The sequence below is a fragment of the Sinohyriopsis cumingii genome, unplaced genomic scaffold (assembly GCF_028554795.1).
Source record: "Sinohyriopsis cumingii isolate HCF-2022 unplaced genomic scaffold, ASM2855479v2 utg000459l, whole genome shotgun sequence".
NCBI classification, from domain to species: Eukaryota; Metazoa; Mollusca; class Bivalvia; order Unionida; family Unionidae; genus Sinohyriopsis; species Sinohyriopsis cumingii.
The window spans coordinates 1,185,621-1,199,700 of NW_028315902.1; positions in this window are offsets into that span (position 1 = coordinate 1,185,621).

Here is a 14,080-nt window from a genome sequence, read left to right on the forward strand (position 1 = left end):
GAGAGAGAGAGAGAGAGAGAGAGAGAGATTTGTTCCCAATTAACAGCGGCAGCAGCTGTCATTGTCAGGCTTGTATGAGAGATAAGCTAATAGTTTGAACATGACAGTAACTGCAAGCACGCTTCAAATAATGGCTTTATGCGAACTAATTAAGAGGCATTTTTTTGCCCATAATATGTGAGAAGATTTTGTGTGACACACATCAGATATAAATTGCTGTGCTGATCAGCTGATATTCTAAAATGATATGAAAAGATTCATAAATATTTTTTTCTCTTCTATTATTTGTTGATAGTACACTGTTGTACTTCGTGTGTGGGACATGTGGTCTTTCAGACTGCTTTTCTTTTGCCTTGGAATTTGTTTTATTTTTAGGCTATTAATCTCCATTTCTAAGAGAGAACGTAATGTTCACATATTTGTAGGCTGGAAAGAACCATGTTTGTTAACGTTTTTGGTGACAGGTGTTTAATAAGTGTTTAGCATTCAGTTAGGGAGCCAGATATTAAATATGGGGCCACGGGTGCCCGAATGGTCTAACGTGCTCGCCTTGACATAACAGTGACATCTCATCTCGGTCCGCGTGGACTTGCGTCTAAGGCTCGGCCAACGTGGATATGTGAGAAAGCTTGCCAGTAGCTTCCCATGGGTCAGTGGTTCTTTCCGGGAATTTTCAAGGTTTTTTCTCCACCAAGTGTACTGGCCGCTATGAATAGCCTATAATGTGCTGAAAGATGGCGTGGATCCCAAATAACAACAACGGATATTAAACAAGTGATTATCGTGATCATCCGCTTTCATTCTACACAGCTAGAATCTGGGACAAATTTAAACATCGATATCAGCTTCTCTCAGTTCATATCTGGTGCGTGTATTTCTACAAGCATTTGTTTCGGGGGCCCCGAGTGGCCGAGTGGCCTAAAGCGCTCTCCGTTACGGATCACTGTCATCTCACCTCTGTTTGTGTGGGTTCGAGGCTCGGATTCGGCTAATGTGGATATGTGAGAAAGCTTGCCAGTAGCTTCTATTGGGTCGGTGGTTCTTTCCAGGGTTTTTCCGGGTTCTTCCTCCACCATTAATACTGGCCGCCATGTATAGCCTATCGTGTGCTGAAAAATGACGTTAAACCCTACAACAACAACAAGCATTTGTTTCCACGCATTGACCTGGTTTCGGGATTATTTAAGACTGGTATATTCTTTAAATTGCAGAAGCAAAAAGAGAAAGAAAGAAAAAAAAAGCCCCAGAGCAAATGTATGAATAAAGTTGAGTAAAACTGAGTCTTATTTACTTTGATTTATTAAATTAATGTTATGAGTTCAAAGTAAAAGAGACCATACACTTTTTAAAGTGCGATCAAAGCGCAAATCCACACTTAGCATTTTGGTACAAGAGACGAGATGTTGTAAGGATTTGAACTTGTAATAATTCTGGAAGGGGTTTTGCAATAAATTGGGATGGGTTGTTGAGAGTAACTTCGCTTTGGTGAAAGTTGCAGCAGCAGAGGGGGCGAACAGACCAAAAGCTTTTTGCACAATAAGCCCTCCCCACGGAAACTATTCGATAGAAGGCTTATTTCGACGAAATAACCCTTCTATTCAGAATACAGGACAAAAAAAAATGTCCCCGATCCCTCGAAGAGTTTCCAGGGACAACCCGTGTTGAGTTTGCACTGCCCAACTTGGGTTACTTCAATAAATCTGAAACAGTTTCCGTGGCGGGGTCGTTATTGAAAAATCCATGGGTCGTGTCCAGCCCCCCCTCTGCTGCTCTACGAAATGAGTTTCCGAGCGCGTTAACGCGCCAAGAAAACATTTTTATGTTAACCATACAGTGTATCAAGTCCGATACGGTATCTTGTTCTGGGATCGTGTAAATTTATTGTCACAAATCCATGCTGGTTTCTTCGAGCGCGACTAAAGAAATTCTTAAACTTATTAATATCCATATCGCCGCGGAAACGCAAAGCGTTTCTCAACACCAGGTTTGATGAATATTTCTCCGGAAACGCAAAGCGTTTCTCGTGTGAACATCAACTCGAAAACACAGCAAGAAGATTACAGTTATCCCTGATTACTTTTGGAATTTGTGTGTAACGCTGAGTAACATAAATCACATCGGTGTTTTTATGACGACCTCGGCGGCTTCGCATTTCTCTGGAAACGCAAAGCGTTTCTCAATCAAAGATTCCTAAGGAAACTCTTTGAGTTCCTCACGCGAAGAGTTATTTTTAAAAATCTTTGGTCGGATTCGCGCTGCTGCTTTGTGTGGCTGGCACTGTTCCATTACAGTAAAAAAAATATGAAAAAGACGACAGAGTTTCTCAATCAGAAATTATTTTATATTTTTACGCGAGTGATACCGTTCACTGACACGGGCCCGGGCGCGGTTATCACGGGTCTGAGAAATCGTACAAACAAGATTACGACCATAAACTCGGGCCTTGATTGTATTTCCGGTGACATTCAATCCGAGCTGAGGATATCTGCGCTGATAAGCCGCGATGGCATCAACTGGGTTTTGTTCGCTGACTTCGAACATTATATATAATACAAGTATATAATTGAGGCAAATCAGTTTCGGTTTCATAAAGTGGGGAAAGTGTCAAAATTATATATTATTATAGTAATACTGACAGTTTCCCCACTTTATGAAACCGAAACTAAATAATGTTTCATCTTTTTTTTACTCTGCGGAGTTCTCATCGGAGTTTCCACAGGAGTTTTCAGAGGCGTGTGTAACATTCCCACCACGAGAATTGCTTTGCAATTCCAAGAATTCCTCAACAGACACTGGAACTTTATCACGGCTGCGGAGATAAAAGCAGTAATTACGATATTTGTGGGCTCCGCAGTCAGTGCAAATCGGTAAAGTACCGCGAACACCCTTCCCGCAGCGAATACAAGGTTGTGGACCTGTTGATGATCTTTTTTTGGACAACCAAGTGTGGTAGCCGCAGAATACACCAACGGAGTTTTTATTACATCTGCGAGTTTCTCCGAGGAACAACCAATCGCATTTATTCGTTGCAAACTTGTAATAAGGCATATTATATAACTTACACTTCTATTAGACTAATTAATAATGATATATAATGCTTAAAACTGACGAGAGTGTCAATTTTGATACCGCGGAAAGCGATTCTGACGCGCTCATCGAAGATTTCTCATGTGAATCCGCGGATACGATTATTGCGTTAGTCGGTGATACCGCATACGAAATTGAAAATTATGATGATCTGGTCAAATATTATTCCAACGACACAGATGAAATTCAGGTAATACAAACTCGAAGGAAGAAGACTGCTGTGAAATTACTAACACGAGAATCTTCGATTTCCGGAAATGAGTTGCAGCCGGGCGTAATAATACAATCGGGGATGCGATTTTATGTGTTTGTGAACAATCCAGACTTGACACAGTTCCGCGGAGGGATTCTTGTCAACGAAATAATACCGCGTGCGCGACTGAGATATCCCACAATCGATATTGACTCGAAAGTGCCGTCGCAGGATGATCTCCTGGAATATTTCGGCGAGGATATCTACATTTTCACGACCACAAGTGGTTATCACGTGATGAAACACGACTGCGCAATCAGCTTTGACGATCACAAGAAATTACTCGACGAGGCCGCGCAGGATAATCCTCATTGGGGCATCGACAAACTTGCAGGACTGCACAATATTAAGGTCGCTGGAACAAAATCGTACAAACCAGGAAGCGTCTGCAAAACTCTCATATACGGTTATAATGAAGATGGCACTCGCGTGGACACCAATGACACATTATCGTGCCCCGTTGAGATACAGCACGTAGAAAAGATTCCCGATGAAATCGTCGTAGGAATCGAAGATTCCCAAGGAATCATCAGCGATATTCCACAGCGCGATCTTGAAAAGATTTCTCTGGCACTTAGTAACATTCGAGACTGTTTCCTCGGAGCCAATAACGCCAGTGGAAATTCAGTAGCGTACCAAAGAAAGCCTGGAAATTATTGTTGTATCTGCGATCGGCGTCACGGCGTTGACGTGTACGGTAACATCACAGATAAGTGTATTGATGCGTATATAGCTACACATAGTGATTGTTACGTTGTAGGTTGTTTCAGGACCAGCGGTAAAAAGATCATAATATCACGCGAGGATTCCACGGAGGAAATCGGAGATTTCTCTGGAAACGCAGAGCGTTTCTCATCGAAGATTCCCGAAAACGAAAACAAAAATGAAAACAACGAAGAAGAAAAAGAAATCGAATTACGAAAGCGCTATCAGAAATATTTGCGCGGATATAACTATCGCAGGACTGATTACGGTGGCGAATTTCCGACAAAAACTCCTGATCATATTTACAGTGAATTACCCGCACATGAAAATGGACCCGGCTGTCGAATAATTCCTGACGATGACTACATCGACGGTTCTCCTTGCGGTGCTGGTAAATCAATCGCGGCCTGGAAAAGTATTCGCGAAACCCAATCGGTGTTATGTTTGTCGTATCGAAACACCTTCACGGACAAAACAAGATCCGATTACGGTCTGGAATGTTATCGCGATATTATCGGTGCTATAAAATACGACCCCGCCGACGATCATCCGCGAAGAATTATTACACAAATCGAATCTGTGGTCAGGGTTGTCGGTGTGCCAGATATTGTTATCGTCGACGAGTGGCACGGTATTCAACGACAGGCGATGAATTCACGTAACCGGAAAACCATCTGGGAGAAATTCCGTGGACTGATTTCTGCGGCCAAGCGTGTCATTGTCCTCGACGCACTCGCACATGATGATGACCAGGCGCTGTTTCGACGATATCGTCCTGACATAAAGTTTATCGTCAACGAGTACAAGGTCGATCACGACAAGAAATTTATCGTTGAGAAATCCCATCAGGACAATCTTGACAAGCTGATAAATACAATCAAGGATGGTACACGCGCGGTTGTATTCACTCATAACAAACAGCACGGGAATTATTCTGTGGAAGAATTGGCAAAGTTGCTGATGACAACGAAGACTCCTCGCGGTTATTGTCAGGTCAAATACTATCACGCGGATACGGACAGGATTGAAAAACAAAACGACTTCGCGAATGTCACTGCGGCATTTGAGAATACTGATGTTGTAATATACAACCACACAATCGAAGCAGGAATCTCAATTCCTGATCCCAAGTTTACAAAATTGTTTTGTTTTAGTACCGAACTCGGGTCCGTTGAAGCGACAAAACAAGCGCTGCACAGATTCAGATGCGTAACTGAAATTCACTATTCGTTTGTTAAATCATCCCCAATAACACTACCGTTGACTCGCGTTGATATCTCCGAAGCAGTTCTTGCTCGTGAACGATCTTGTAACGAAACAGAATTGTCATTCCGTGCACCAAACTTTAATGATCTCGGGACCGGATTCGGATTCGCATTCATCAGTAATACCATCGATGAGAATAATTCCAGATGTTATTTCACACCGAGATTAGTCGCACTTATGCGCGAGTCAGGATTCGAGGTTGTATGGGATCTGCCAGACGAATACGAACTGTGGTTGTCACAACAAGAAAAAACTCAACAAAAAAAAATAAATGTCGCAGACGGAAACGCAGAGCGTTTCTCATCGGAGATTGCCGGTGAACAATCACCGATCGAGGATGAATTTCTGCTTAGTACAGTCGGTGAACGAATCATCCAGGCAGGATTGACCATTAACGCAAAAACAAAAAAGTATTATGATTACACTGCCGCGGACGATTACACGGACCCGTATGTGAAAAAATTAAAATACCTGAATAACTTTTATCAGGCTGATATTAGTAAATGTCCCGCAGATACCATCATCAACGCGAGTAAGAATATTCCGCGGTTGCTGAGATATTTTCACGCGGCTGTTGACAAACTCAATAACGGTAACGCGGTGATACAACAACAGTTCAGGTCCGATAAGATCAGTCCACGGTCGCAGCTGGAAATTATCAGAACCGTGTTGACGATACTGGAATTACCCGATATTGTTCCCGCGCGACTAGATCAAGACCCGGTAGTTGTTCAGCGACAACAACTGCACACGGATATAACAAGAATGTTAGCGACACCTTGGCAACTCGAGCAGTATGAGAATTTCTTGAAACATTTCCCGGAGATATTTCCTCAGGTGCGATATCGCCGCGGTAGATTAACCGTCAAAGGTATCATCGAGAAGATTAAAATAATTTATAAGGAGTTTTCGAGCACACTGAAATCTCGGGATAGTAAGCGTACCGATCGAGACAATTATGTTTTATCGTACCCGAGTTGGCCCAGGTCTGACTTTGTTGATGATCAAGAGTGGCTCCTTGCAAACAAAATCGGATCTGGAACAGCCGGTGATGATGTTGTTGTGACTGAAGATAGTCCCGAACACATAAAATTATTAAAATTCTTAGTATGGAAAATTAACGGGTGGTTTTACTCGCTGTAGGAATCGAAGATTCCCACGGCTTTGCATTTCCGTGAAGTCCAAGGGGCTCATCGAAGATTCCCAAATGCGGTGTGAGCGATGTTAACATCGCCGAGAATGTTTATAAAATAACAAAAAAGAAAAAATAACAAAAAGAAAAAATAACAAAAAGAAAAAATGCTTATAAAATTCAATGCGAAACAGATGGGGCAACTGTCAGAATTATATTTTATTATAGTAATACTGACACTTACCCCACTTTATGAAACCGAAACTGTTATATGTTTCAAGTATTGTATGTTAGAATATTACATCATACTATAATGTCATCCCGCGAATGGAAATTAATATCACCAATACCTGAAAAAAAACCTGTACGTGTTAACATCGCAGAGAAAATAGAAACACTAAGAGAATTCCAAACAATATTGGGTTCTAATTATATTATAGTATATAATATCGATGAAGATTCGTTTCCGTGTTACCCCGCTGATGGTTTCGAATCTATAGTAGAAATAGGACCCGATTTTGACGTGATTGTGAATTTACCCCAGAAATGCGGTGCACCCTCAGGATTAATAAATACCACAATTAAGACTTTTGTGAAAAATCTTCATGAAGATTCCCAAGTCGAAGATTCCATGATTTTCAGATAAAATATTAATTATGGCCTCGACGAGTGGGGCAACTGTCAGTATTATTATAATAAAATATAATTCTGACACTTACCCCACTTTATGAAACCGAAACTGTTTTACGTCGCGGTAAAAGAATCTTTATGATTCTCAGAATCCTTTTGCAGATCATCAAGTGAGAAATCAAATTCTGATATTGTACTCAGATGAACTTTATTACCGCCGGTCTTCGATTCCATCGCCGCCCGTGGAATACCTTGCATGGGCGATGTTAACATCGCCGCCTGAGAAACGCTGAGCGTTTCCAAAATCGTATCAAGTTGCTGCGCTATCGGATCATCATTGAAGTTATTTAATGTTTCCGTGATGTCCTTGTGAGTCGTTTCAAGTTCAGCAACAAGTTCCCGTTTGTCATTTATCTGAGATTGCATCGCAGTTATTGTCGCATCGAGTTGTGCTATTGTCGCATCGTACTCGGCAATCTTCGCAGTGAGATCCTCAATCGCAGCAGTTTTTGATTGTGCGGCCGACTCAAGCTCGGATAATTGTTTTTCCTGTTGCTGCAATAATATTATTTTACCAGCTTGTAACGCTAACTGCTTCTGGCGATTATCAATACTCGCTGATATTTTTTTAGTCTTCGTGACATATTCGCTCAACTGAGTCCGCGAGGCATTATAAGTCTCACGAGCAGTTTCTATTTCAGTTTGTATCGCAGTTATTTCCTCGGATAAATGTTTACCTGCGACAGTCCCAGCGTAACCTCCCGGGAATTTCTTATCCGCGGATGCATCAGTCCATATTTTATACAGTCGTGTCAACCCGATCTCGTATTTCGCTGCTATGTTTTTCGGTTTATCATGTCCTCGCGCGTCAACGATTGCGATAATATCACCCGGTGACAGATATCGGGCTCGGTTTGGCATTCTCCGATTATATCATCGCCGATAAAATATTCCTGAAATAATTTTGAAACCGTCGCGGAAATTATTTTATTTTTTTTATCCCCGCGAGGATAATCTTGAAACCGCGCAGTAAAAAAAAATCATTGCAGGAATACAACGCGTCAATGACAGTAATCCGCGATAATATCACTGATGCCTGGTTGACAGTCCCAGTTTGATAAAACGCCTACGAGAACCAGTGACAGAAAATATCGCATAGAATCATAACACGCTATTGTCCTTGAGTAATATCAGACGGGTAATTATCGCTGTAGTAATCATCGCAAACTGATTTAGCGCATAATAACCCTTGCATGATAATCAGTAACGGGTTTATTATTATTTTATCACCGCGGTTATAATTCCCTTGCTGATTTTATAAGTTATAATTATTTGTAATAATTATTACCGCGGATTACTTTTTCGATTGCAGATTAAAATTAATTTATTTTCCTTTACCGATTATTACTGCGTTGATTGTAATAACAAACCTGACCGGGAATTAATTTTTATTATTTATTTTTATCGCAGCATTATTATATCATCTGTTTTTAAGCACCTTCTTAAGGATTTGCCTAAGTAAACTTTAAAGTACTTAGGTGCTTAAAAACAGATGATATAATAATGCTGCGATAAAAATAAATAATAAAAATTAATTCCCGGTCAGGTTTGTTATTACAATCAACGCAGTAATAATCGGTAAAGGAAAATAAATTAATTTTAATCTGCAATCGAAAAAGTAATCCGCGGTAATAATTATTACAAATAATTATAACTTATAAAATCAGCAAGGGAATTATAACCGCGGTGATAAAATAATAATAAACCCGTTACTGATTATCATGCAAGGGTTATTATGCGCTAAATCAGTTTGCGATGATTACTACAGCGATAATTACCCGTCTGATATTACTCAAGGACAATAGCGTGTTATGATTCTATGCGATATTTTCTGTCACTGGTTCTCGTAGGCGTTTTATCAAACTGGGACTGTCAACCAGGCATCAGTGATATTATCGCGGATTACTGTCATTGACGCGTTGTATTCCTGCAATGATTTTTTTTTACTGCGCGGTTTCAAGATTATCCTCGCGGGGATAAAAAAAATAAAATAATTTCCGCGACGGTTTCAAAATTATTTCAGGAATATTTTATCGGCGATGATATAATCGGAGAATGCCAAACCGAGCCCGATATCTGTCACCGGGTGATATTATCGCAATCGTTGACGCGCGAGGACATGATAAACCGAAAAACATAGCAGCGAAATACGAGATCGGGTTGACACGACTGTATAAAATATGGACTGATGCATCCGCGGATAAGAAATTCCCGGGAGGTTACGCTGGGACTGTCGCAGGTAAACATTTATCCGAGGAAATAACTGCGATACAAACTGAAATAGAAACTGCTCGTGAGACTTATAATGCCTCGCGGACTCAGTTGAGCGAATATGTCACGAAGACTAAAAAAATATCAGCGAGTATTGATAATCGCCAGAAGCAGTTAGCGTTACAAGCTGGTAAAATAATATTATTGCAGCAACAGGAAAAACAATTATCCGAGCTTGAGTCGGCCGCACAATCAAAAACTGCTGCGATTGAGGATCTCACTGCGAAGATTGCCGAGTACGATGCGACAATAGCACAACTCGATGCGACAATAACTGCGATGCAATCTCAGATAAATGACAAACGGGAACTTGTTGCTGAACTTGAAACGACTCACAAGGACATCACGGAAACATTAAATAACTTCAATGATGATCCGATAGCGCAGCAACTTGATACGATTTTGGAAACGCTCAGCGTTTCTCAGGCGGCGATGTTAACATCGCCCATGCAAGGTATTCCACGGGCGGCGATGGAATCGAAGACCGGCGGTAATAAAGTTCATCTGAGTACAATATCAGAATTTGATTTCTCACTTGATGATCTGCAAAAGGATTCTGAGAATCATAAAGATTCTTTTACCGCGACGTAAAACAGTTTCGGTTTCATAAAGTGGGGTAAGTGTCAGAATTATATTTTATTATAATAATACTGACAGTTGCCCCACTCGTCGAGGCCATAATTAATATTTTATCTGAAAATCATGGAATCTTCGACTTGGGAATCTTCATGAAGATTTTTCACAAAAGTCTTAATTGTGGTATTTATTAATCCTGAGGGTGCACCGCATTTCTGGGGTAAATTCACAATCACGTCAAAATCGGGTCCTATTTCTACTATAGATTCGAAACCATCAGCGGGGTAACACGGAAACGAATCTTCATCGATATTATATACTATAATATAATTAGAACCCAATATTGTTTGGAATTCTCTTAGTGTTTCTATTTTCTCTGCGATGTTAACACGTACAGGTTTTTTTTCAGGTATTGGTGATATTAATTTCCATTCGCGGGATGACATTATAGTATGATGTAATATTCTAACATACAATACTTGAAACATATAACAGTTTCGGTTTCATAAAGTGGGGTAAGTGTCAGTATTACTATAATAAAATATAATTCTGACAGTTGCCCCATCTGTTTCGCATTGAATTTTATAAGCATTTTTTCTTTTTGTTATTTTTTCTTTTTGTTATTTTTTCTTTTTTGTTATTTTATAAACATTCTCGGCGATGTTAACATCGCTCACACCGCATTTGGGAATCTTCGATGAGCCCCTTGGACTTCACGGAAATGCAAAGCCGTGGGAATCTTCGATTCCTACAGCGAGTAAAACCACCCGTTAATTTTCCATACTAAGAATTTTAATAATTTTATGTGTTCGGGACTATCTTCAGTCACAACAACATCATCACCGGCTGTTCCAGATCCGATTTTGTTTGCAAGGAGCCACTCTTGATCATCAACAAAGTCAGACCTGGGCCAACTCGGGTACGATAAAACATAATTGTCTCGATCGGTACGCTTACTATCCCGAGATTTCAGTGTGCTCGAAAACTCCTTATAAATTATTTTAATCTTCTCGATGATACCTTTGACGGTTAATCTACCGCGGCGATATCGCACCTGAGGAAATATCTCCGGGAAATGTTTCAAGAAATTCTCATACTGCTCGAGTTGCCAAGGTGTCGCTAACATTCTTGTTATATCCGTGTGCAGTTGTTGTCGCTGAACAACTACCGGGTCTTGATCTAGTCGCGCGGGAACAATATCGGGTAATTCCAGTATCGTCAACACGGTTCTGATAATTTCCAGCTGCGACCGTGGACTGATCTTATCGGACCTGAACTGTTGTTGTATCACCGCGTTACCGTTATTGAGTTTGTCAACAGCCGCGTGAAAATATCTCAGCAACCGCGGAATATTCTTACTCGCGTTGATGATGGTATCTGCGGGACATTTACTAATATCAGCCTGATAAAAGTTATTCAGGTATTTTAATTTTTTCACATACGGGTCCGTGTAATCGTCCGCGGCAGTGTAATCATAATACTTTTTTGTTTTTGCGTTAATGGTCAATCCTGCCTGGATGATTCGTTCACCGACTGTACTAAGCAGAAATTCATCCTCGATCGGTGATTGTTCACCGGCAATCTCCGATGAGAAACGCTCTGCGTTTCCGTCTGCGACATTTATTTTTTTTTGTTGAGTTTTTTCTTGTTGTGACAACCACAGTTCGTATTCGTCTGGCAGATCCCATACAACCTCGAATCCTGACTCGCGCATAAGTGCGACTAATCTCGGTGTGAAATAACATCTGGAATTATTCTCATCGATGGTATTACTGATGAATGCGAATCCGAATCCGGTCCCGAGATCATTAAAGTTTGGTGCACGGAATGACAATTCTGTTTCGTTACAAGATCGTTCACGAGCAAGAACTGCTTCGGAGATATCAACGCGAGTCAACGGTAGTGTTATTGGGGATGATTTAACAAACGAATAGTGAATTTCAGTTACGCATCTGAATCTGTGCAGCGCTTGTTTTGTCGCTTCAACGGACCCGAGTTCGGTACTAAAACAAAACAATTTTGTAAACTTGGGATCAGGAATTGAGATTCCTGCTTCGATTGTGTGGTTGTATATTACAACATCAGTATTCTCAAATGCCGCAGTGACATTCGCGAAGTCGTTTTGTTTTTCAATCCTGTCCGTATCCGCGTGATAGTATTTGACCTGACAATAACCGCGAGGAGTCTTCGTTGTCATCAGCAACTTTGCCAATTCTTCCACAGAATAATTCCCGTGCTGTTTGTTATGAGTGAATACAACCGCGCGTGTACCATCCTTGATTGTATTTATCAGCTTGTCAAGATTGTCCTGATGGGATTTCTCAACGATAAATTTCTTGTCGTGATCGACCTTGTACTCGTTGACGATAAACTTTATGTCAGGACGATATCGTCGAAACAGCGCCTGGTCATCATCATGTGCGAGTGCGTCGAGGACAATGACACGCTTGGCCGCAGAAATCAGTCCACGGAATTTCTCCCAGATGGTTTTCCGGTTACGTGAATTCATCGCCTGTCGTTGAATACCGTGCCACTCGTCGACGATAACAATATCTGGCACACCGACAACCCTGACCACAGATTCGATTTGTGTAATAATTCTTCGCGGATGATCGTCGGCGGGGTCGTATTTTATAGCACCGATAATATCGCGATAACATTCCAGACCGTAATCGGATCTTGTTTTGTCCGTGAAGGTGTTTCGATACGACAAACATAACACCGATTGGGTTTCGCGAATACTTTTCCAGGCCGCGATTGATTTACCAGCACCGCAAGGAGAACCGTCGATGTAGTCATCGTCAGGAATTATTCGACAGCCGGGTCCATTTTCATGTGCGGGTAATTCACTGTAAATATGATCAGGAGTTTTTGTCGGAAATTCGCCACCGTAATCAGTCCTGCGATAGTTATATCCGCGCAAATATTTCTGATAGCGCTTTCGTAATTCGATTTCTTTTTCTTCTTCGTTGTTTTCATTTTTGTTTTCGTTTTCGGGAATCTTCGATGAGAAACGCTCTGCGTTTCCAGAGAAATCTCCGATTTCCTCCGTGGAATCCTCGCGTGATATTATGATCTTTTTACCGCTGGTCCTGAAACAACCTACAACGTAACAATCACTATGTGTAGCTATATACGCATCAATACACTTATCTGTGATGTTACCGTACACGTCAACGCCGTGACGCCGATCGCAGATACAACAATAATTTCCAGGCTTTCTTTGGTACGCTACTGAATTTCCACTGGCGTTATTGGCTCCGAGGAAACAGTCTCGAATGTTACTAAGTGCCAGAGAAATCTTTTCAAGATCGCGCTGTGGAATATCGCTGATGATTCCTTGGGAATCTTCGATTCCTACGACGATTTCATCGGGAATCTTTTCTACGTGCTGTATCTCAACGGGGCACGATAATGTGTCATTGGTGTCCACGCGAGTGCCATCTTCATTATAACCGTATATGAGAGTTTTGCAGACGCTTCCTGGTTTGTACGATTTTGTTCCAGCGACCTTAATATTGTGCAGTCCTGCAAGTTTGTCGATGCCCCAATGAGGATTATCCTGCGCGGCCTCGTCGAGTAATTTCTTGTGATCGTCAAAGCTGATTGCGCAGTCGTGTTTCATCACGTGATAACCACTTGTGGTCGTGAAAATGTAGATATCCTCGCCGAAATATTCCAGGAGATCATCCTGCGACGGCACTTTCGAGTCAATATCGATTGTGGGATATCTCAGTCGCGCACGCGGTATTATTTCGTTGACAAGAATCCCTCCGCGGAACTGTGTCAAGTCTGGATTGTTCACAAACACATAAAATCGCATCCCCGATTGTATTATTACGCCCGGCTGCAACTCATTTCCGGAAATCGAAGATTCTCGTGTTAGTAATTTCACAGCAGTCTTCTTCCTTCGAGTTTGTATTACCTGAATTTCATCTGTGTCGTTGGAATAATATTTGACCAGATCATCATAATTTTCAATTTCGTATGCGGTATCACCGACTAACGCAATAATCGTATCCGCGGATTCACATGAGAAATCTTCGATGAGCGCGTCAGAATCGCTTTCCGCGGTATCAAAATTGACACTCTCGTCAGTT